Below are 22,628 nucleotides of genomic sequence, written 5' to 3' on the forward strand. Positions count from 1 at the left end.
TAATTTCAATGATAAAGCTATTTAATACTATAAATATCAACAGTCTGGCATTATAATTTTTTTTTTCAGTGAGATCCTTAAGGTCATAGAATTTTAGCAATGGGTGGAATCTCAGACATGATCTGGTCCAGTCCGCTCATTTAACAGCTAATGTAGAGGGGAGGAAAGGAGTAAACAAGAATTTATTAAGTCTCATAATAACACTATGAAGAAGTAGGTGTTATCATTCTAATCTTAAAGTTGAGATAGATAGACAGTAAGTGAATTGCTAAGGCTTGAAAAACTAGTAAGTGTTTGAGGTCATATTTGAACTCAAAGTTTTGTGTATCTAAAGTCAATATTCTACTGTGTCACCAAACTCAATATTGTATTAGAAATGTTAGCATCAGCAATTAGAGAAGAAAAAGAAATTAAAGGAATTAGAATTGGGAAGGAAGAGACAAAACTCTCACTCTTTGCAGATGACATGCTAGTCTACCTAGAGAATCCCAAGAAATCATCTAAAAAACTACTGGAAACAATTAGCAATTTTAGCAAAGTTGCAGCTTATAAAATAAAGCCTCATAAATCCTCAACTTTTCTATATATGTCTAGCAAGAAACAGCAGGAAGAGCTAGAAAGAGAAATCCCATTCAAAGTAACCTCAGACAATATAAAATATTTGGGATTCTATTTGCCAAGACAGACTCAGAATCTTTTTGAAAACTATTATAAAACATTTCTCACACAAATTAAATTAGATTTAAATAACTGGGCAAATATCAACTGTGCATGGATAGGTAGAGCTAATATAATAAAATAAAAATGACAATTCTACCAATTCTACCAAAACTACACTATCTGTTTAGTGCCCTACCAATCAAAATTCCAAAAAATTACTTTAACGAGTTAGAAAAAATTGTAAGTAAATTCATATGGAGAAATAAAAAGTCAAGAATTGCCAGGAGCTTAATGAAAAAAGTGCAAAAGAAGGTGGCTTAGCCCTACCTGATCTAAAATTATATTATAAAGCATCAGCCATCAAAACTTTTTGGTATTCACTAATAAATACAGTGGTGGACCAGTGGAATTAACTAGGTAAAAAAGTAGGAGATGATTATAGTAATCTGCTGTTTGATAAACCCAAAGAGTCTGGCCATTGGGATAAAAACTCCCTCTTTGATAAAAATTCCTGGGATAATTGGAAGTTAGTAATGAAGAAACATAGATTAGACCAACATGTCACACCCTTTACCAAGATAAGATCCAAATGGTTACAGGACATACACATCAAAAAACAATACTATAAGCAAATTAGAAGGTCAAGGACTAGTCTACCTGTCAGATCTATGGAAAGGGGAACAGTTTATGACTAAGGAAGAGTTGGAGAACATCACCAAAAACCAATTAGATGATTTCGATTACATTAAATTAAAAAGCTTTTGCAAAGATAAAAACTAATGTAACCAAGATCAAAAGAAATGTAGTAAATTGGGAAACAATCTTTACAACTAATGATTCTGACAAAAGACTCATTTCTAAAATATACAGAGAACTGAGTCATATTTTTGAAACAAAAAGCCATTCTCCAATTGACAAATGTTCAAAGGATATGCAAGGCAATTTACAGATGAGGAGATCAAAGTAATCCATAGGCATATGAAAAAATGCTATCAATCATTAATTATTAGAGAAATGCAAATTAAAGCTCTGAGGTACCACCTCACACCTCTCAGATTGGCCAGTATGAGCAGGAATTATAATGATCATTGTTGGAAGGGATGTGGGAAATCTGGGACACTATTACACTGTTGGTGGAGCTGTGAACTCATTCAAACCTTGTGTAGAGCTATTTGGAACTATGCCCAAAGGACAACAAAAATGAGCATACCCTTTGACCCAGCAATACCACTTCTGGGTCTATACCCTGAAGAGATGAGGAAAAAGGGTAAAAACATTACTTGTACAAAAATATTTATAGCAGCCCTGTTTGTGGTGGCAAAGAATTGGAAATGAAGTAAATGTCCTTCAATTGGGGAATGGCTTAGCAAACTGTGGTATATGTATGTCATGGAGCACTATTGTTCTATTAGAAACCAGGAGGGATGGGATTTCAGGGAAACCTGGAGGGATTTGCATGAACTGATGCTGAGTGAGTGAGATGAACAGAACCAGAAAAACACTGTACACCCTAACTTCAACATGGGAGTGATGTTCAACCTTGAAGGACTTGCTCATTCCATCAGTGCAACAATCAGGAACAATTTTGGGCTGTCTGCAAAGGAGAGTACCATCTGTATCCAGATAAGGCACTGTGGAGTTTGAACAAAGTGCAAGGACTATTCCCTGTAATTTAGGAAAAAAACAGATGTCTTATTGTCTGATCTTGTTACCTCTTAGACTTCTCTTCTCTTTAAGGATATGATTTCTCTCTCATCACACCCAATTTGGATCAAGGTACAACATGGAAACAAAGTAAAGACTGACAGAGTGCTTTCCGTGGGAGGGTGGGGGCAGGGAAGCAAGATTGGGGAGAAAATTGTAAAACTCAAATAATATCTTTAATAAAAATAAATTAAAAAATAAATTGATCAATTTTCAAACTACTCGTTGTGCCATTTAAAAATATATATCTTTCAGATTCCAAGTAGTGTTTTAAATAACTTTTTTTCTGTTAATTAAATAATAGAGTTAGAGATGGAAAGGGCAATACAACATACTCCTCATTTTACTATAAAGTTACTGAGGTCAATAGAGATTAACACAGTTGCTGTTTAGCCTTTCCTTTCTTTTCTTTTTAAAATTTATTTTCTTTATTTTCTCATCCCTATATGAACTTGTATATTTTTAAGTTACAAAATTTTCTTCCAGCCACCTTTCCCATTCCCCTCACCTCAAGGGCAGTAAGGTTAATATTGTATGTAAATATTTCTGATAAATATGTTTACAAATTAATCATTTTCAGTATTAGGAATTAGGGTTAAGTTAAAGAGATTCATAAGAGATAATTTTTATAAAGTGCTCTTCAGATTCTGAAGGCTTTTTTGATTTTGTTTTGTTTTTTCTTCCTCTACATGGGGATAACATTATCCAAAGCTGGTCTAATATGGTTGTCCTAGCTCTCTGAATTACTGAGAGGTGTTGTTTTTGATGTGTATAATATTCTTTTTTTTTTCTGTTCCCTTCTCTCGAGTCAGACCATTTATAGTTTCTTATAGAACAATAACATCCCATAGTATGCGTGTACCATAGCTTGTTTAGCCATTCCACAATTAATGATGCCTCAATCTTCAGTTCTTTGCCACTTCAAAAAGAGCTGGTATGAATATTTTGGAACATGTAGGACTTATCTCATTTTTTTGTGATTTCTTCTGGATATATTCCTAGAATTGGAATTTACTGGAATTTATTACTCTTTGGGCATAGTTCCATATTGTTCTACAACCTCTGAAACAATGATAATTTTCAATTTTTCTCATCTTGTTCATTCTGATAGGTGTGAGATTCATCCAATTGTATAAGTAGTATAATGTCCTAAAATATCTTGAATAGCTAGATCAAAATTGTTTCACTAGCTGTCAAAAAGACTGATTGTTCTGTGATTACTCAGTGCCAAAATAACTGTTTGAAAAATTTCTTTATAAAAAATATTTAGAAAGATAGATTAAATGCCTCCACCAAAAAATAATAGTGTAACATAACTTGTCTTTAATTTACTCTCTTTTAGCAAATCTATTTTGATATGTGGATATATTTAGAAAAAACTGATTACATCTTTTCTATGTCAAAGGAAACATGAGAAATTTTTCATTAAAACAATCATCTGAAAATATTCTTAGATTTTTTTCTGTGGTAATTACTTCAAGGGCACTTTAGATTTTAAATAATTTATAGTTCATAAAAATTTAGTAATACTATACTATATAACTTCTTGGCAAAGAGCCAAGATGGTGGAGTAGAGAAAGTACATAGTTGTAATTCCCATGCATTCTTCTACAGACAACTTTAACCTAATTCCTCAGTTTTAATTCTGAAATGATAAAATCAAACTACAATAACAAAAAAAGCAGTAGAGAATGAACTAGTTCAAGACAACATAGGAGGTGAGAAAGATAGAACTGTGACTTGGGAGTGGAAGTAGACAAAGTGTCCATTTTGATGAAGCATCAGTTTTGGAACTAGGTGGTAATAACAGAACAGCAGTAGCTACTTGAGCTCTTAAGCCAAAGACATATGGGGATTTGACAACTGGTCAAAGATTAAAGGGTATCCATATTCTAGAACTAGATGCAGGACTACATTCTATTTAGCATCACCATTGCCAAATTCACTTTTGTATCATAAATCAAAGGCAGAGAGGAACACTTTTGATTCAAGGGCTAGTGGACACCACTAGTCTTTAAGTTCCAAGAAGATAAGTCTTATGAGGGACAGTATAGATTGATATCTCAAAGAAGCAGTCGTTCTTGCCAAGTAAAAAGAATGATGAAAACAATTGTCACCAGAAAATTTCCAAACACTAAGAATTAACTTTGAAAGCAGCTGTACAAACAGTTAAGGCTTGCGATTGAACAGATCTCCCTGAATCCTACAAATAATTAAAGACAATAACAACATAAAATTACAAAACCAAAATATGGTTAGGAAATATGCAAAGAGTAGCAACAAAATAGAACGTGATGGAGCAGTTAGGAGGAGCAGCAGTTGGAGCACTGGCCTGGGAATCAGGGGGACCTGAGTTTAAATCTGGGCTCAGACACTTAAGAATTGCCTAGCTGCGTGGCCTTGGACAAGTCATTTAACCCCATTGCTTAAATAAATAAAATTTTTCAAAAAGAAACCTAAAATGAATATGATAACACACAAAAAATCCTTCTATTGTTACAGGGAAGATTAAGATGAAAACTGAGAAGATAATGGAGTCAAAACTGCTACAAGCAAAATTTGAAAGAAAAATGAATTGGATACAAACTCAACATATATGTAGACATATATTACATATATATTTACATATGTATATATGACCTAAAATATTATTTTCAAATTCATTTGAAAACATTAGAGGGAAATTAGATAAAAGAAGAAAATTATCAAAAGAAAATGAAGTCTGGTGAAAGCAAAGAAATATAATGTAGAAATTAATATCTTTAAGTAAGAATTGACCAAATAGAAAAAGAGGTATAAAAATTCATTTATGGAAATAAATTCTTTAGAAAAGCAGAATGGGCCAAAAGGGAAAATGAGTACAAAAGTTTACTGAATAAAATAACTCATTAAAAATTACAATTAGATAAATTGAAACTAATTACAATATGAGATGTCAAGAACCAATGAAGGTGGTAGAGCCAAGATGGTGGCATAAACCTGGAGCAACTTTGAATGAAGCTGCTAAACAGATACCATAGAAATAAGAACTACAAAAAAAAAAAAATTAGAACTTTCTAGTGAGGAACATTCTCTTTTTTAATGGGAGATTTTATTTATTTTGAGTTTTACAATTTTTCTCCCAATCTTATTTTTTTCCACCCACTCCCCACCACCTAAAGCAATTTGTCAGTCTTTACATTGTTTCCATGTTGTACATTGATCCAAATTGAGTGTGATGAGAGAAAAATCATATCCTTAAAGAAGAAACAAAGTAGAAGAGATAACAAGAACAACCAATAAGATACCACTTTTTTTTTTTTCTAAATTAAAGGGAACACTTCCGGCCAAGATGGCAGAGAGAAGACAGGCACAGTTCTAAAGTCTCCTGAACTTTCCTGATCTTTCCACAAAACCCAGGGAAAAAAAGCCAGGAGAAAGAACATCTACCTCAGGATTTGTCTCCAGCAGCTGTATTGGATGAATTCAGGTAGGTGAGTCTGAGCTCAGAGGGTGGTTCAGCCTCAGATCAGCCAGATTAGCAGCTGAAGTGGAGCCGGGAGTCTTAAGGCCCGAGAGTTAGACCTGCTGGATCAGTGGTGGGGCTAGACAGCAGGGACATGAGTCAACTAGGAAGAAGAGGCACTGGTGTTGGTGCTGCCCATCTGGAGCATGCCAACAGGTTGTGGGGGGAAGAGTTCTGGTCCAGGAGAGCTCTGGACACCATCCCTGGGCTCCTCTGGTCTGAGGAACTCTGAGTCCATGCCTCCATTACTGCTGAGGCCTTTTCCCAGAACAAAGAATAGCAGACTACTTCTGACTCAGGCACAGGTGTCCTAGTAGAAGAACCAGCCCAGCTGACAATAGGGAGAGCAATGACCTCACCCCAGGGTAAAGCCCATCATTGACTGAAGGCAAAATGATTCATTAGCTCCAACCCCTCCCTTCAAGCTAAGGGAGAAGGCCTCAACCAAGGTCACAGACACACCAGAGAAAACAACCAACAACTCCTATTGGGCAGCCAGAAAAATTGCACTCCATGAGTAAAGCCTCAAGTGATCTGAAGCCCCTGTGAATCAGCCACTCCTCAACTTAAGGTCTTAGCAAAATGAAGAAGAGTCAGCAGAAAGGTGCATCCATAGAAAAATTCTTGGAAGGGAAAGATCTTAACTCAGAGAGACATAGGACTTCTGAGGAGAATATTATCTGGTCTTCAGCACAGAAAGATGGCCTTGAAGAAATAAGCGAGGAGTTTAAAAATCAACTGGAAAATTTTGGAGATACAATTAATACCCTGCAACAAGAAAACAAATCCTTAGAAAATACAATTGGACAAATACAAAAGGAGAATAAATCTCTCAGATCCTCAATTGGACAGTTACAAAATGAGAATAAATCTCCCATATCATCAATTGGACAAATACAAAATGAGAATAATTCTCTCAGATCCTCATTTGGGCAAATGCAATAAGAAAATGATTCTCTCAAAACCTCAATTGGTCAAATGGAAAGCTCTTTCAAAAGTAGAACTGACCAATTGAAAAAGGAGTTGGAAAAGGTTAATGAAGAAAACTCCTCCCTAAAAAAAAAGAATGGAATTTGCAAAAACTAATTACTCCATGAGACAGCAAGAGCAAGTTAAAAAAATCAAAAAATAGAAAAAAAGAAGAAAATGTAAAATACCTCATCAACAAAACCACTGACCTTGAGAATAGATCGAAGAGGGGCAACCTGAGAATTATGGGACTTCCTGAAAACATGGAAGAGAACAAAAAAATAAAAACCTGGACTTAATATTACAGGATCTAGCGATGGAAAACTGCTCTGATATGATGGAACCAGAGGGCAAAGTAGTTATTGAACGAATACATCAAGCCCCTCCAGAAAAAAAAAAAATCCTAAAATGAAAATGCCAAGGAATATTGTGGCCAAATTCCAGAACTATCAGATAAAAGACAAAATCATACAAGCAGCCAGAGAGAAACAATTTAAATATCAAGGAGCCACAGTAAGGATCATGCAGGACCTGGCTGCATCAACATTAAAGAAACTAAGAGCCTGGAATGAGACATTTTGAAGAGCAAGGGAGCTTGGAATGCAGCCAAGAATCTACTTTCCTGCTAAGCTGAGCCTTCTCTTCCAGGGAAAATGGTGGACATTTGTCAAAATGGAAGATTTCCAAAAATTTCTGTTGAAAAGACCAGAGCTAAATAGAAAACTTGGACATCAAACAGGAGGTTCAAGAGACACATGAATAGGTTAAAAAAAAAAAGGGGGGGCAGTAAAAGGAAAAAAAAAAAAGCTACTGTCCAGTAAGTTGAAACTGGCTATATTCCAGCATGGGGGAAAAGATTCTCATAAATATTGAGAATGGTAACTCTAACAGAGAGAATATACCTATCCAGAAGTGATGGATATTGATGACCTATCAATGAGACTGTTATCCAATGGGATGTAACTGGCTTTAACCCCACTTGGGAGAAAGACTCTCATAACTCTCAAGAATTTTAAATCTATTAGATGGAATATATTTAACTAGAAGTGACAGATACTCAGAATATTCTATGTGATAAAATGATCTAAAAAAATATTACCTCCTTAAAAAGTGGGACAGGAAAGAGACAGGAGGAGTGAGGGGACTGAATGGGTTAAACCTCATTACACTAAGAGGTACAGAATACCTATGGTAATAGAGGGGGAAAAAGGAGGAGATGAGAAAAACCTGAATCTTCTTCTAACCAGAATTAGCTTAAAGTCAACTTACACATTCTTAGCTAACTTAAAAAAAAAAATCTAATCTTTCAAGATTGAAAGGAGAGGATGGACAGAGAAAGGGAAGGGGAGTGGGGAAAAAGGGGGAACCAACAAAAGCAAGGGAAAGGAAAAGGGAAAAAGGGAAAGGGGGAAAGAAAGGGGAGGGGTGATAGGAGGGCAAACACACTGAAGGGGGGTGGTATTCAGAAACAAATTACTGGGGAATGTGGATAAAGGGGCAGAAAGGGGTAAAAATACAAACAGAGGGCAGATAGCACAGAGGGCAATAAAGAATGAGTAATCATAACTTCAAATGTGAATGGGATGAACTCTCCCTTAAAACATAAGTAAATAACAGAGTGGATTAAAAACCAGAATCCTACCATATGCTGAGTACAAGAAACTCATTTGAAGTAGAGAGATACATATAGAGTAAAGGTAAAAGGTTGGAGCAAAATATATTTTGCTTCAGCTGAAGTAAAAAAAGCAGGGGGGGAGCAATCCTTATCTCAGACAAAGTAGCAGTAAAAATAGATAGCATTAAAAGAGATATGGAAGGAAACTATCCTCCTAAACTGAACCATAGACAATAAAGTTATTTCAATACTGAATATATATGCACACAGTGGGATAGCATCCAAATTCTTAGAGGACAATTTGAAAGAACTGCAGGAAGAAATAGACAGCAAAACTCTAATAGTGGGAGACCTCAACATCCTACTCTTAGATCTAGATAAATTGAATCATAAAACAAACAAGAAAGAAGTTAGGAGGTAAATAGATTGTTAGAAAAATTAGATATGGTAGACTTATGGAGGAAACTGAATGGGGATAGAAAGGAATATACCTTTTTCTCTGCAGTACATGGAACTTATACAAAAATTCACCATGTACTAGGACATAAAAACCTAATGATCAACTGCAGAAAGGCAGAAATAGTGAATACATCTTTCTCAGATCACAATGCAATAAAAGTCATATGCAATACTGGGCCAAGGGGATATAGACCCAGAACAAATTGGAAATTTTATAACCACATTTAAAAAATGAGTGGATGAAAAAAAGCAAATTATAGAAAGAATTAACCATTTTATCCTAGTTAATGATAATAATGAAACAACATACCAAAACCTATGGGATTCATTCAAAGCAAACCTCAGGGGATATATTATAGCTTGAAATGCTTACATGAATAAATTGGAGAAAGAGGAAATCAATGAACTAAACATGCAGCTAAGAAAATTAGAGAAAGAACAAATCAAAAATCCTCAATTATATACCAAATTATAAATTCTAAAAATTAAAGGAGAAATTGATAAAATCAAAAGCAAAAAAAAAAACTATTGAATTAATAAATAAAACCAACATTTGGTATTAAGAAAAAAATCAATAAAATTGATAAACCTCTGGCCAATTTCATTTAAAAAAGAAAGAAAAAAACAAAATTGTTAGTATCATAAATGAAAAAGGTGAACTCACCAAAAATGAGGAGGAAATTATAGTAATATTTCAAAATTATTTTGCCCAACTCTATGCCAATTAATTTGATAATCTAAGTGAAATGGAAGACTATAAATTGCCCAGGTTAAATGAAGAGGAGATTAAATACATAAACAACCCTATCTCAGAAAAATAAATTCAACAAGCCATCATTTAACTCCCTAAGAAAACATCTCCAGGGCCTGATGGATTCACAAGTGAATTATACCAAACATTTAAGGAACAATTGGTTCCAGTTCTATATAAACTCTTTGGAAAAATAAGGAAAGATGGAACTTTAAGTAACTCTTTCTATGAAACCAACATGGTGCTGTTACCTAAACCAGGAAGGGTTAAAACAGAGAAGAAAATTATAGACCTATCTCCCTGATGAATATAGATGCAAAAATCTTAAAATCTTAGCAAAATGATTACAAACAGTTATTACTAAGATAATACATTATGATCAAGCAAGATTTATTCCAGGAATGCAGGGTTGTTTCCATATTAGGAAAACTGTTAGTATACTCAATTATATCAACAACAAACCTATCAGAAATTATATGATCATATCAATAGATGCTGAAAAAGCTTTTCACACAATACAGCATCCATTCCTACTAGTGTAGGAATCAATGGGCTATTCCATAGTATAATTAACAGTATCTATTTGAAATCATCAACAAACATTATATTCAATGGGGAGTGGCTAGAGGCATTGCTAATAGGATCAGGGGTGAAACAAGGCTGCTATTATCACCACTACTATTCAATAATGTATTAGAAATGTTAGCTTCAGCAATTAGAGAAGAAAAAGTAATTCAAGGAATTAGAACTGGGAAGGAAGAGAGAAAACTCTCACTCTTTGAAAATGACATGATGGTCTACCTAGAGAATCCCAAGAAATCATCCAAGAAACTACTGGGAAACAATTCGCAATATTAGTGAAGTTGCAGGTTATAAAATGAACACTCATAAATCCTCAACTTTTCTATATATGTCTAGCAAGATACAGCAGGAAGAGCTAAAAAGAGAAATCCCATTTAAAGTAACCTCAGACAATATAAAATACTTGGGAGCCTATTTGCCAAAACATACTGAGAATTTTTTTTGAAAACAATTATGAAACTCTTCTCAAGGAAATTAAATCAGATTTAATTAACTGGGCAAATATCCACTGCTCATAGATAGGTAGAGCTAAAAATGACAATTCTACCAAAACTAAACTATCTGTTTGGTTCCCTACCAATCAAAATTCCAAAAAATTACTTTAATGAGTTAGAATAAATTATAGGTAAATTCATATGGAGAAGTAAAAAGTCAAGAATTTCCAGGAGCTTAATGAAAAAAAAAGTGCAAAAGAAGGTGATTTATCCCTACTTGATCTAAAATTATATTATAAAGCATCAGTCATCAAAGCTGTTTGGTATAGGCTAAGAAATACAGTGGTGGACCAGTGAAATAGACTAAGTGTATTGGGATAAAAACTCCCTCTTTAATAAAAACTGCTGGGATAATTGGAACTTAGTATGGAATACACTTAGATTAGACCAACACCTCACACCCTTTAAAAAGATAAGATCCAAATGGTTACAGGACTAAGACATAAAAAGCAATAATATAAGCAAATTAGAAGATCAAGGACTAGTTTACCTGTCAGATCTATGGAAAGTGGAGCAGTTTATGACTAAGGAAGAGTTGGAGAACATCACCAAAAAAGCAATTAGATGATTTGGATTACATTATATTGAAGAGCTTTTGCACAAATAAAACCACTCTAACCAAGATCAAAAGAAATTTAGGAAAATGGGAAACAATCTTTACAGCTAATGATTCTAACAAAGGACTCATTTCTAAAATATATAGAGAACTGAGTCATATTTTTAAAACAAAAAGCCATTCCCCAATTGAGAAAAAGTCAAAGGATATGCAAAGATCATGAGATCAAAGCAATCTATAACCATATGAAAAATTACACTAAATCCTTAATTATTTTAGAAATGCAAATTAAAGCTTCTCTGAGGTACCACCTCACACCTCTCAGATTGGCCAATATGACCAGAAAGGATAATGATCATTTTTGGAAGGGTTGTGGGAAATCTAGGACAGTATTACACTGTTGGTGGAGCTGTGAACTCATCCAACCTTTCTGGAGAGCTATTTGGAAGTACACCCAAAGGGTCACAAAAATGTGCATACCCTTTGACCTAGCAATACCACTACTGGATCTATATCCTGAAGAGATGATGAAAAGGAGTAAAAACATCACTTGTACAAAAATATTTACAGCAGTCCTGTTTGTAGTGGCAAAGAATTGGAAATCAAGTAAATGTCCTTCAGTTGGGGAATGGCTTAGCAAACTCTTCTATGAGAAACCAGGAGGGATGGGATTTCAGAGAAGCCTGGAGGGATTTGCATGAACTGATGCTGAGTGAGATGAACAGAACCAGAAAAACACTGTAAACCCTAACATCAACATGAGGGTGATGCTCAACCTTGATGGACTTGCTCAGTGCAACAATCAAGAACAACTTTGGGCTGTCTTCAAAGGAGATCTGTATCCAGATAAGGAGATGTGGAGTTTCAACAAAGTTCAAGTACTATTCCCTTTAATTTAAAAAAAATAGATATCTTATTGTTTGATCTTGTTACCTCTTAGACTTATTGTCTCTTCTTTAAGGATATGATTTCATTCTCATCACACTCAATTTGGATCAAGGTACAACATGTAAACAAAGTAAAGACTGACAGATTGCTTTCCATGGTGGGGGGTTGGGGAGGGAAGTAAATAGGGGGGCATTGTAAAACTCAAATAACATTTGTAATAAAAATAAATTTAAAAAAAGAAAAAATAAATTAAAGAGAATAGTCCTTGAACTTTGTTCAAACTCCATGGTTCTTTGCCTGGATACAGATGGTATTCTCCTTTGCAGACAGCCCAGAATTGTCCCTGAGTGTTGTACTGATGAAATAAACGTGTGCATCAGTGTTAATCATCACCACCATTTTGCTGTTAGGGTGTAAAAATGTTTTTCTGGTTCTGCTCATTTCACTCCGCATCAGTTTATGCAAATCCCTCCAGACTTCCCTGAATTCCCCATCCCTCCTGGTTTCTATTAGAACAATAGTGTTTCATGATATACCTATACCACAGTTTGCTTAGCCATTCCCCACTTGAAGGTCATTTACTTGATTTCCAGTTCTTGAACCACAAACAGGACTGCTATGAATATTTTTGTACAAGTGATATTTTTACCCTTTTTCATCATCTCTTCAGGGTATAGACCCAGTAGTGGTATTGCTGAATCAAAGGGTGTGCCCATTTTTGTTGCCCTTTGGGCTTAGTTCCAAATTTCTCTCCAGAATGGTTCTATGACTTCACAGCTCAACCAACAATTTAATAGTGTCCCAGATTTTCCACAACGCTTCCAACAGTGATCACCATCCTTTCTGATCATATTGGCCAATCTCAGAGTTGTGAGGTGGTACCTCAGAGCAGCTTTAATTTGGATTTCTCTAATATGTAATGGTTTAGAGCAATTTTTCATATGACTATGGATTGTTTTGATCTCATGATCTGTAAATTGCCTTTTCATATCCTTTGACCATTTGTCAACTGGGAAATGGATTGTTTTTTTAAAAAAAATATGGCTCCATTCTCTGTATATTTTAGAAATCAGTTCTTTGTCAAAAACATTAGTTGTAAAAATTGTTTCCCAGTTTGCGTCCTTTCTTTTGATCTTGGTTGCAGTGGTTTTATCTGTGCAAGAGCTTTTTAATTTCATGTAATCTAAATCATCTAGTTTGTTTTAGTGATGTTCTCCATCTCTACCTTAGCCATAAACTGCTTCCCTTTCTATAGATCTGGAAGGTAAACTAGTCCTTGGTCTTTTAATTTGCTGGAGGGAATTATTAATTCTAACTGTAATGTGAATGGGATGAACTGTCCTATAAAATGGAAGTGGATAGCAGAGTGGATTAAAAACCAGAATCCTACAATGTGTTATTTACAAGAAACACATTTGAAACAGATTGATACACACATGGTAAAAGGTTGGAGCTGTACATATTTTACCTCAGCTTCAGTGACAAAATCTGGGGTAGAAATCCTAATCTCAGACAAAGTAAAAAAAAAAAAATCTCAATCTCATTAAAAGGGATAAGGAAGGAAACTACATCTTCTTAAAAAACACCATTGGTAATGAAGCTATATTATTACTAAACGTATATGCACCTCGTGGAATAGCATACAGATTCCTGGAGGAAAAGCAGAGTGAACAAGGAGACACAGACAGAAACAATTTAATATTGGGAGACCTCAATCTCACTCTTTCAGAAGTAGATAAATCTAACAACAAAATAAACAAGAAGAAGGAAATTAAGAAGGTGAATGAAATCTTAGGAAACTTAGAAATTGCAAACCTCTGGAGAAAACTTTATGGGGAGAGAAAAGAATACACCTTTTTCTCAGCAGGATATGACAGTTTCAACAAAACTGACCCTGTTCTAGGGCACAAAATTCTTATAATCAAATGCAGAAAGGAAGAAATAATAAACACATACTTCTCAGACCATGATGCAATAATAATTTAATGTAATAAAAGGTCTGAGAAAGATAAATTTATAACTAATTGGAAATTTAATAACTTTATTTTAAATAATGGGTGGATCAAACATCAAATATTAGAAAGAATCAATAATTATATCCAAGAAAATGATGCTAATGAGTCATCATATCAAAATTTATGGGATGCACCAAAAGCAGTTTTTTTAGATTTTTTTTCAAGGCAATGGGGTTAAAGTGGCTTGCCCAAGGCCACACAGCTAGGTAATTAAGTGTCTGAGGTCGGATTTGAACCCAGGTACTCTTGACTCCAAGGCTGGTGCTCAATTCACTGCAACACCTAGCTGCCCTCAAAGCAGTTTTGAAGGGAAACTATATATCACTAAATACCTTTATGAATAAAATATCTAAAGAGATCAATGTATTGGGTATGCAAATAAAAAAAGTTAGAAAAAGAACAAATTAAAGATTCCCCAATTAAATACAAATAAGAAATTCTGAAAATCAAAGGAAAGATTAATTAAATAGAAAGCAAGAAAACCATTTATCTCATAAATAAAACTAAGAGTTGGTTTTATGAAAAAGCCAATAAAATTGTCAAAACTAGTTAACCTGATTTTAAAAAAAAGAAAGAAGATAACCAAATTACCAGTATTAAAAATGAAAAGAATGACTAAATGTCAATGAGGAGGACATTAAATAGATAATTCAGAGCTACTTTGCCAAACTGTATGCCAATAAACTTGATGACCTGAGTGAAATCAATGAATTTATAAAAATATAAGCTATCCAGAATACCAGAAGAGGAAGGAAATTACTTAAATAACCACATTTCAGAAAAAAAGGTATTTGAAGAAACCATCAAGAAATTCCCAAAGAAAATGTTTTCCTGGTCAGGAACAATTAATTCCTATTCTAGATAAGCTATTTTGAAAAACAGGAAAAACTCCTTTTATGACAGCAACATGGTGCTGATACCTAAACCAGTAAGAACTAAAACAGATAAAGAACATTACAGACCATTCTCCCTAATGAATTTTGATGCAAAAATCTTAAATGCAATTTTAGCAATAAGACTACAGCAAAGCTGACTGGGATGGTTCAACATTAGGAAAACACTCAACAAAATTAAACATATCAATAGCAAAACCAATAGAAATCATATGATTATCTTAATAGACGATGAAAAATCCTTGATAAAATGAAGCATCGAATCTTTTAAAAACAGTAGAAAATTTAGGAATAAATGAAGTTTTCCTTAAAATATTAATAATATCTTTCTAAAACTGTCAATAAATATTATATTTGATGGGAATAAACTCAGATAATTTCCAGTGAGATAAGGGGTGAAACAAGGATGCCTTTTATCACCATTACTATTCAATATAGTATAAGAAATGGTAGCAGTAGCAATAAGAGAAGAAAAAAGAAATTGAAGGAATCAGAATTTGCAATGAGGAAGCAAAGCTTTTACTCTTTGCAGATGGATATACTTATAGAACCAGAGAAAATCATGTAAAAAACTCCTTGAAAAAATTAACAAATTCAACAAAGTAGCAGGATATAAAATAAACCAAAATAAATCATCAGCATTTCAATATATGAACAACAAAGCACAAGAGCAAAAGATAGAAAGAGATATTCCACTTAAAGTAACTGTTGGTAACATTAAATACCTGGGAATCTACCTACCAAAACAAATGCAGAAATTGTATGAATACAATTCTAAATCACTCCTCACCCAAATAAAGTCAGATCTACATATTTGGAAAAATGTCAAATGCTCATGATTAGGTCAAGCTAATTTAATAAGAAAGGATAATTATATCCAAACTAAATTACTTTTTACCAACCAAACTAGCAAATAATTACTTTATTGAGCTAAGAAAAAATATAGTATCAAAATTCAACTGGAGAGGGAAAAGGGCAAGAATAGCAAGTGAACTGATGAAAAAAAAATGAAAAGGAAGGTGGCCTAGTTCTGTCATACCTAAAACTTTACTATAAAGCAGCAGTCATCAAAACTGCCTGGTACTGGTTACGAAACAGAGTAATGGATTAGTGGATTAGGATAGGTTCATAAGAAACCCGCAGTGAATGACTACAGCAATCTACTATTTCACAAATCTAAAGACATTAGCTTCTGGGATAAGAACTCACTATTTAACAAAAATTGTTGGGAAAAATGGAAAATAGTATGGCAAAAACTAGGCAGATCCACATCTCACACCCTTTATACCAAAATAAGAACAAAATGAGTACAGGATTTAGACATAAAAAGCAATGCCATAGATAAATTAATAGAACAAAAAATACTCTCAATCTAATCTATGTAAAAGGGATAAATTTAGGATCAAATAACAATTAGAGCGCATTAAGAATTTCAAAAGGAATGATTTTGACTATATTAAATTAAAAAATTTTTGTACTAATAAAATCAATACTGCCAAAATAAAAGGAAAGCAGACAGCTTGCAAACAATCTTCACAGCCAGGAGTTCTAATAGATTTATTATTAATTAATTCATATTACTATAATTATTTTTAAAAGATATAGAGAATTGCATCAAATTTATAAGATCACAAGTCATTCCCAAAATGATAAGTGATGAAAGGTTGTGAACTGTTTTCAAAGGAAGATATTAAAGCTATATAAAAAATAATATGGAAGATGGCAACAAGAAGGGATCCAGTCTTAGGTGCTCTCTGATAAAACTTTGAAACTAAGGACTCTAACTAAACTTTCAAGAGACAGAACCCACAAAAGGAACCAGTGAGGCAGTTCTCCTACTCAAGGTAACCTGGAAAAGAGCAGAAAGATTCTGTTCCCTGGGTCAGAGGGGCGGCCTGCCAGAGGGTTGGCCCGCCAGAGCAAAAGAACTTCATCCTCCTGGAGGCAGCCACAGGGTGCTGGGAGCCATGGCTCACAGCAGTGGGAGAGTTTCCTAAGCTAAACCCTGGGGAGTACCAGGCACAAAGTGGGGGAAGAGTGGGGGACCTCTGCCAGAATGAGCACCTGGAGCCCAGCCCTCAGGGCACACAGCAAGCAGCTGGGTCTTTCTGCAGCCCTGATCCAGAAACAGAAGCAGGTGGAGCTGGTAAGCAGGAGCCCCCAGGGCATGAGCCCATTAAGCTGAGGGAGGAGAGTGAAGAGAGACTGCAGAGCTCTGTCCTCTGCCTCTGGAACAGAACTCTGGGGTTCTGACCACATTAAGATACTGATAGCAGTCTAGGCCCACCCATAGAACAGCAGGGCCCCCCCCACCTCAGCCCCATGGCAGAGGGGGGTGCTTATGGTCATTCACATACCAGGAGGGAGGACAGAACCTCACACACTGAGACCCTTGTGGGAGTATCCCAAAAGCTGAGAAAGCACACCAAAACCAGGCCCAGGCTGGGAAAAATGAGCATGCTGAGAAACAAGGGGAAGACCATTAAGAAATATTTTCCATATGAGCCCAAGAAGGATCAAAATATTCAGTCTGAAGATGAGGAAGCACAAGATCCTAGAAAAACAGAAATTGGGCTCAGGCTATGACAGAGCTCAAAAGACACTTTGAAAATCAAATGAGGGAGTTAGAAGGAAAAACTGGGAAAAGAAAGGAGGTAGATGCAGGAAAAACATGAAAATGAAGTCAGCAGCTTAGTCAAGGAAATCCAAAAAAATGCTGAAGAATATAGCATGCTAAAAACCAGCTTAGGTCAAATGGATAAAAACAGTTCAAAAAGTTATTGAGGAGAAGAATGCCTTAAAAAGCAAAATTGGCCAGATGGAAAAAGAGATAAGAAAACTCTCCAAGGAGAAAAAATCCTTCAGACAAAGAATACAGTTTCAGGGAGATTGAAAAAATTTACCAGAAATCAGGAATCAATACTTTAAAACCAAAAAAAATGAAAAATTAGAAGAAAATGTGAAATATCTCATTGAAAAAACAACTGCTATGGAAAACAGACTTGAAAAGTTAATTCAAAAATTATTGGAATACCTGAAAGTCATGATCAGGAAAAGAGCCTTGACATCATTTTCAAAGAATTACTACAGGAAAATTGGCCTGATATTCTAGAAGCAGAGGGCAAAATAGAAATGGAGAGAATCCACCGATCCCCCTGAGAAAGAGATGCCAAAAGAACAACCCCTAGGAATATTATAGCCAAGTTCCAGAACTCCCAAGTCAAAAAGAAAATATTTCAAGCAGCCAGAAGGACACAATTCAAATATCGTGGAGCTGCAGTCAGGATCACACAGGACTTAGCATTAACTACATTGGTAGTTCAGAGGGCTTCGAATATAATATATCAGAAGGCAAAAGAGCTTAGAATGCAGCCAAGAATGAACTACCCAGCAAGCCTGAATGTCCTCTTCCAGGGAAAAAGATGGACTTTCAATGAACCAGGGGAATTTTAAATGTTCCTTTTGGAATGGCCAGAGCTGAACAGAAGGTTTGATCTTCAGATGCAGGACTCAGGTGAAGCATAGAGATTGGAGGAGAGGAGGAAAATATGAGCGACTTAATGATGATGAACTGCATGTATTCCTGCATAGAAAAATGACACTGATAATACTCATATGAACCTTCTCAGTAAACAGAGCAGGTAGAGGGAGCTTTTATAGATGAAGCACAGGAGAAAGCTGAATTCAAAGATAAAATATGATGTAAAAATGGAGTCAATAGAAAAAAAGGGAAATGTAATGGGAGAAAGAAAAAGGAGAGGGGGGAATAGGCCAAAATATTTCATATAATAAGATTTTTTTATTACAATGAGCTATTGCAATGACATGGAAGGAGGGAGGCAAGGGGGAATGAGGGAACCTTTGCTCTCATCAGAGGTGACTAGGAGAGGAAACAGCATATATACTCAATGGGGTATAGGCATCTGGAGTAAGAAGGAGGGAGGAGCAGGGAGAAGGGGTGGGGATGTGAATAAAGAAGAGGATGGACCATGGGGGGAGAGTGGTCAGATATAACACTTTTTTTTTTTTTTTTTACTTCTTGCAAGGAGCTGAAATTGGAAGGCCTGTCCAGGATCATGGGGCCAGGTGGATTCTGGGCCTAAGGGGTGGTATGGGGGCCCAGGGCTTCTTGGCCCCAGGACCAGGGATCTGTCTGCTGTACCACTCAGCTACCCTACAGCAGAGTCAGAGTGAAAGGAGAGAGAAAATATAGTACATGGTAGTGGAGAAATAAAAAATGAGGGAGTTACGATCAGCAATGGCAATGTTGGAAAAATATGGAAGTAATTTTTTGTGATGGACTTATCATAAAGAATGTGATCCACCCATGATAGAGTTGTTGGTGTTGGAACAAAGACTGAAGCTCATTTTTTATTATTATATTGAGGAGGGTGCAGGGCAAATAGGGTTGGGTGGCCTGCCTGGGGCCACATAGCACGTTGATCTTTGAGTGTCTGAGGCTGTATTTGTACCCGGGTCCTCCTGGCTCAAGGGCCAATGCTCTGTCTGCTACCCAGCCACCCCTATTATAATTACTTTTTAATTTTATTTTGGGTCTTCTTTTTTCTTCTTTTTGGTTTTTGCAGGGCAGTGAGGATCAGGTGGCTTGCATGTCACACAGCTGGGTAATTGTTGGGTCTACGGGGCTGGATGTGAGCTCAGGTGCTCATGGCTCCAGGGCTGGTGCTTCATCCATTGCACCACCTGGCCATACCTACAATTATTACTATTATTTTTTAAAAATTTTTTATTTTAATTTTTTTCTCTCCCCCTTACTTTATTGCTCAAGCAAGTCTATATTCATGAGGAGGAGGGGGTATTTTGTTTACTCTTAAACAAGAATATTTTATTAATGTATAAAAAAACATTTGTACAAAATGAGAATAAAAAAATAAAAGAAAAAAGAAAAAAATTATATTAAAAAATGCTCAAAATTGCTATTGATTAGAGAAATGCAAATTTTAAAAAATGTGAGATAGCATCTTACAACTATTAGATTAGTCCAGATCAGTAAAAGAGAAGACCAATGTTGGAGAGGTTGTGGGAGGATTGGGACATCGATGCTTTGCTGATGGAGTAGTGAACGGATCCAATCTATCTATAAAGCAACATAAAACTATGCCCAAAGAACAACAAATCCGTTCATACCCTTTGATACAGCAATTCCAATTTTCGGTCTATATCCAAATAAAATAAAAAAAATGGGAAAAATCCTATATGTTTCAAAATTATTCATAGCAGTGATGTTTCTAGTGGCAAAGAATTGGAAATTGAGGATGCCCATCAATTGGGGAATGGCTAAACAAGTTAAGGAACATAAATATTATGGAATACTATTGCTCTATAAGAAATCACAAATGGTCAGACTCTAGAGAAGCATGGAATGATTTATGGGATCTGATGCTGAGCAAAAGGGTCAGAACCAAGAGAATAATGTACACATCAACAACATTATATGATTACAACCTTGACGGAAGCAGCTCATCTGGGCTGTCCAGAGAGCAAGGACAACTGTATTTGGCTTGTTATGATCTATATTATCCCTAACCAGAATAAGAAAAACAAAAAAAAAACCCATAAGGGAAAAAAAACCCTTCTGAATCTGTTGTACACTTTATAAAAATGATGTCTTATGTATCTTGTTTCCCTAATCCTAATTCTTCATTCCAAAAATTAATAATTTGTTTAAGAAAATATGTATGTAAAATGCTAACTTGACTGTTCCCTGCTGAGGGGGTGGGTGGGAATGGAGGTTGGAAGCAAACTTTGTAAACCGGAAATACACATGCACATATGGAAGAAAATAAATAAACTAAAAATAAAAAAGAATAAAAAGAATGAAAAAATAGAAGAAAATATTATATATCTCATAGGACAAACAAAGGATCTAGAAAATAGATCAAGGAAAGAGATTATAAAAATCAATTTGTTATTTTATATCAATGGTCAGAGAACAAGACTACATCACATTTTAAAAAGTATTATCAAGAAAAGTAGCCTGGGGGCAGTTAGGTGGAGTAGTGGATAGAGCCCTAGTCCTAGAGTCTGGAGTTTGAGTTCAAATATGACCTCAGACACATAATTGCCTAGTTTTGTGACCTTGGGCAAGTCACTTAATCCCATTGACTAATAAAAATCAATCAATTAATTAACAAATGAAGAAAAATAGCCTCAATAGCTTAAAACCAGAGGACAAAACTGAAAAAAAAATGAATCCACCACAAATTCCACAGCTATGAGATTAACAATCTGTAATTACAACCAAAAATAATTTACCCAGGCAAATTGATTAATAAAATTTAAAAAATATTTAATTAGAGTAGTATCTATCTAATACGATGAAGAGATACCATCTGCAATAGAAATAAACTCAATTTTTCCCAGTAAGATCAGGATTTCCAAACAAGAAGCAAGGATTTCCATTATAATTATTATACTAGAAATGCTAGCTCTTAACAATGAGACAAGAAAAAAAAATTAAAGAAAGAAAAATAGACAATGAGGGAAAAATTATTCCTTTTTGCAGATGATATGATGATATATTTAAAGAACCCTATAAAATCCACTTAAAAGAAATTAGTGGAAAACAGTCAACAACTTTTTCAAAGTTGAATTATATCAACCAAAATAAATCAGCAGCATTTTTTTATATTACCAAGAAAATCTAGTAGAAAGAGGAGGAAAGAGAAATGCCATTTAAAGAGATGAAGACAATATAAAAGACCTTGAGAGCCTATTTGCCAAGATGATACAGGGATTTTATCTATCTATCTATCTATCTATTTATTTATTTTAGGTTGTTGCAAGGCAAATGGGGTTAGGTGACTTGCCCAAGGCCACATAGCTAGGTAATTATTAAGTGTCTGAGGCCAGATTTGAACTCAGGCATTCCTAAATTCAGGGCTGTGCTCTATCCACCCACCACCTAGCCACCCCCTAGGGATTTTATGAACACAAAAATGATAGATCTAAACAACTAAACAAATAGGTAAAAATGGAAAAATATTTAGATAAAAGTGTGAGATCATAGTTTACTTCAAAAATTTACTTCTAAAATCTATGGATTTTATTATGAGTAAACAGAGTATTACAGGAAATCAAATGCATAATTTTGATTACACAAAATGGAAACTTCTGCACAAGTTAATGCAAGCAAAACTGGAACCTGGGAGAAATTTCACAGTAAGCTTCTCTGATAAAAGTTTCATTTCTCTAATAGGAAAACTGAGCCAAACATATGACTTCCCATGTTATAATTAGTCAAGGGATATAAAAAAGTAGTGTTCAGAAAAACAAATCAAAGTAATCAATAGCCACATAAAAAAAATCATCCTTCTCACATATGATTAAATAATTACAAATTAAAATAAACTTTCAAATGACACTTTTTTTGGCCTATTCATTTTATATTATTGCAACAATCTTGTTATGAGAGTAAACCTAAACCTCCTTCCCCCCAAGAAGATGAGAAACCTCAAGAATAGTGAGAGGAAGAAAAACGTACTTCAGTCAGTTTTCAGATTCCAATGGCTCTGTC

This window comes from Macrotis lagotis, chromosome 2, assembly GCF_037893015.1.
Source record: "Macrotis lagotis isolate mMagLag1 chromosome 2, bilby.v1.9.chrom.fasta, whole genome shotgun sequence".
NCBI lineage: Eukaryota > Metazoa > Chordata > Mammalia > Peramelemorphia > Peramelidae > Macrotis > Macrotis lagotis.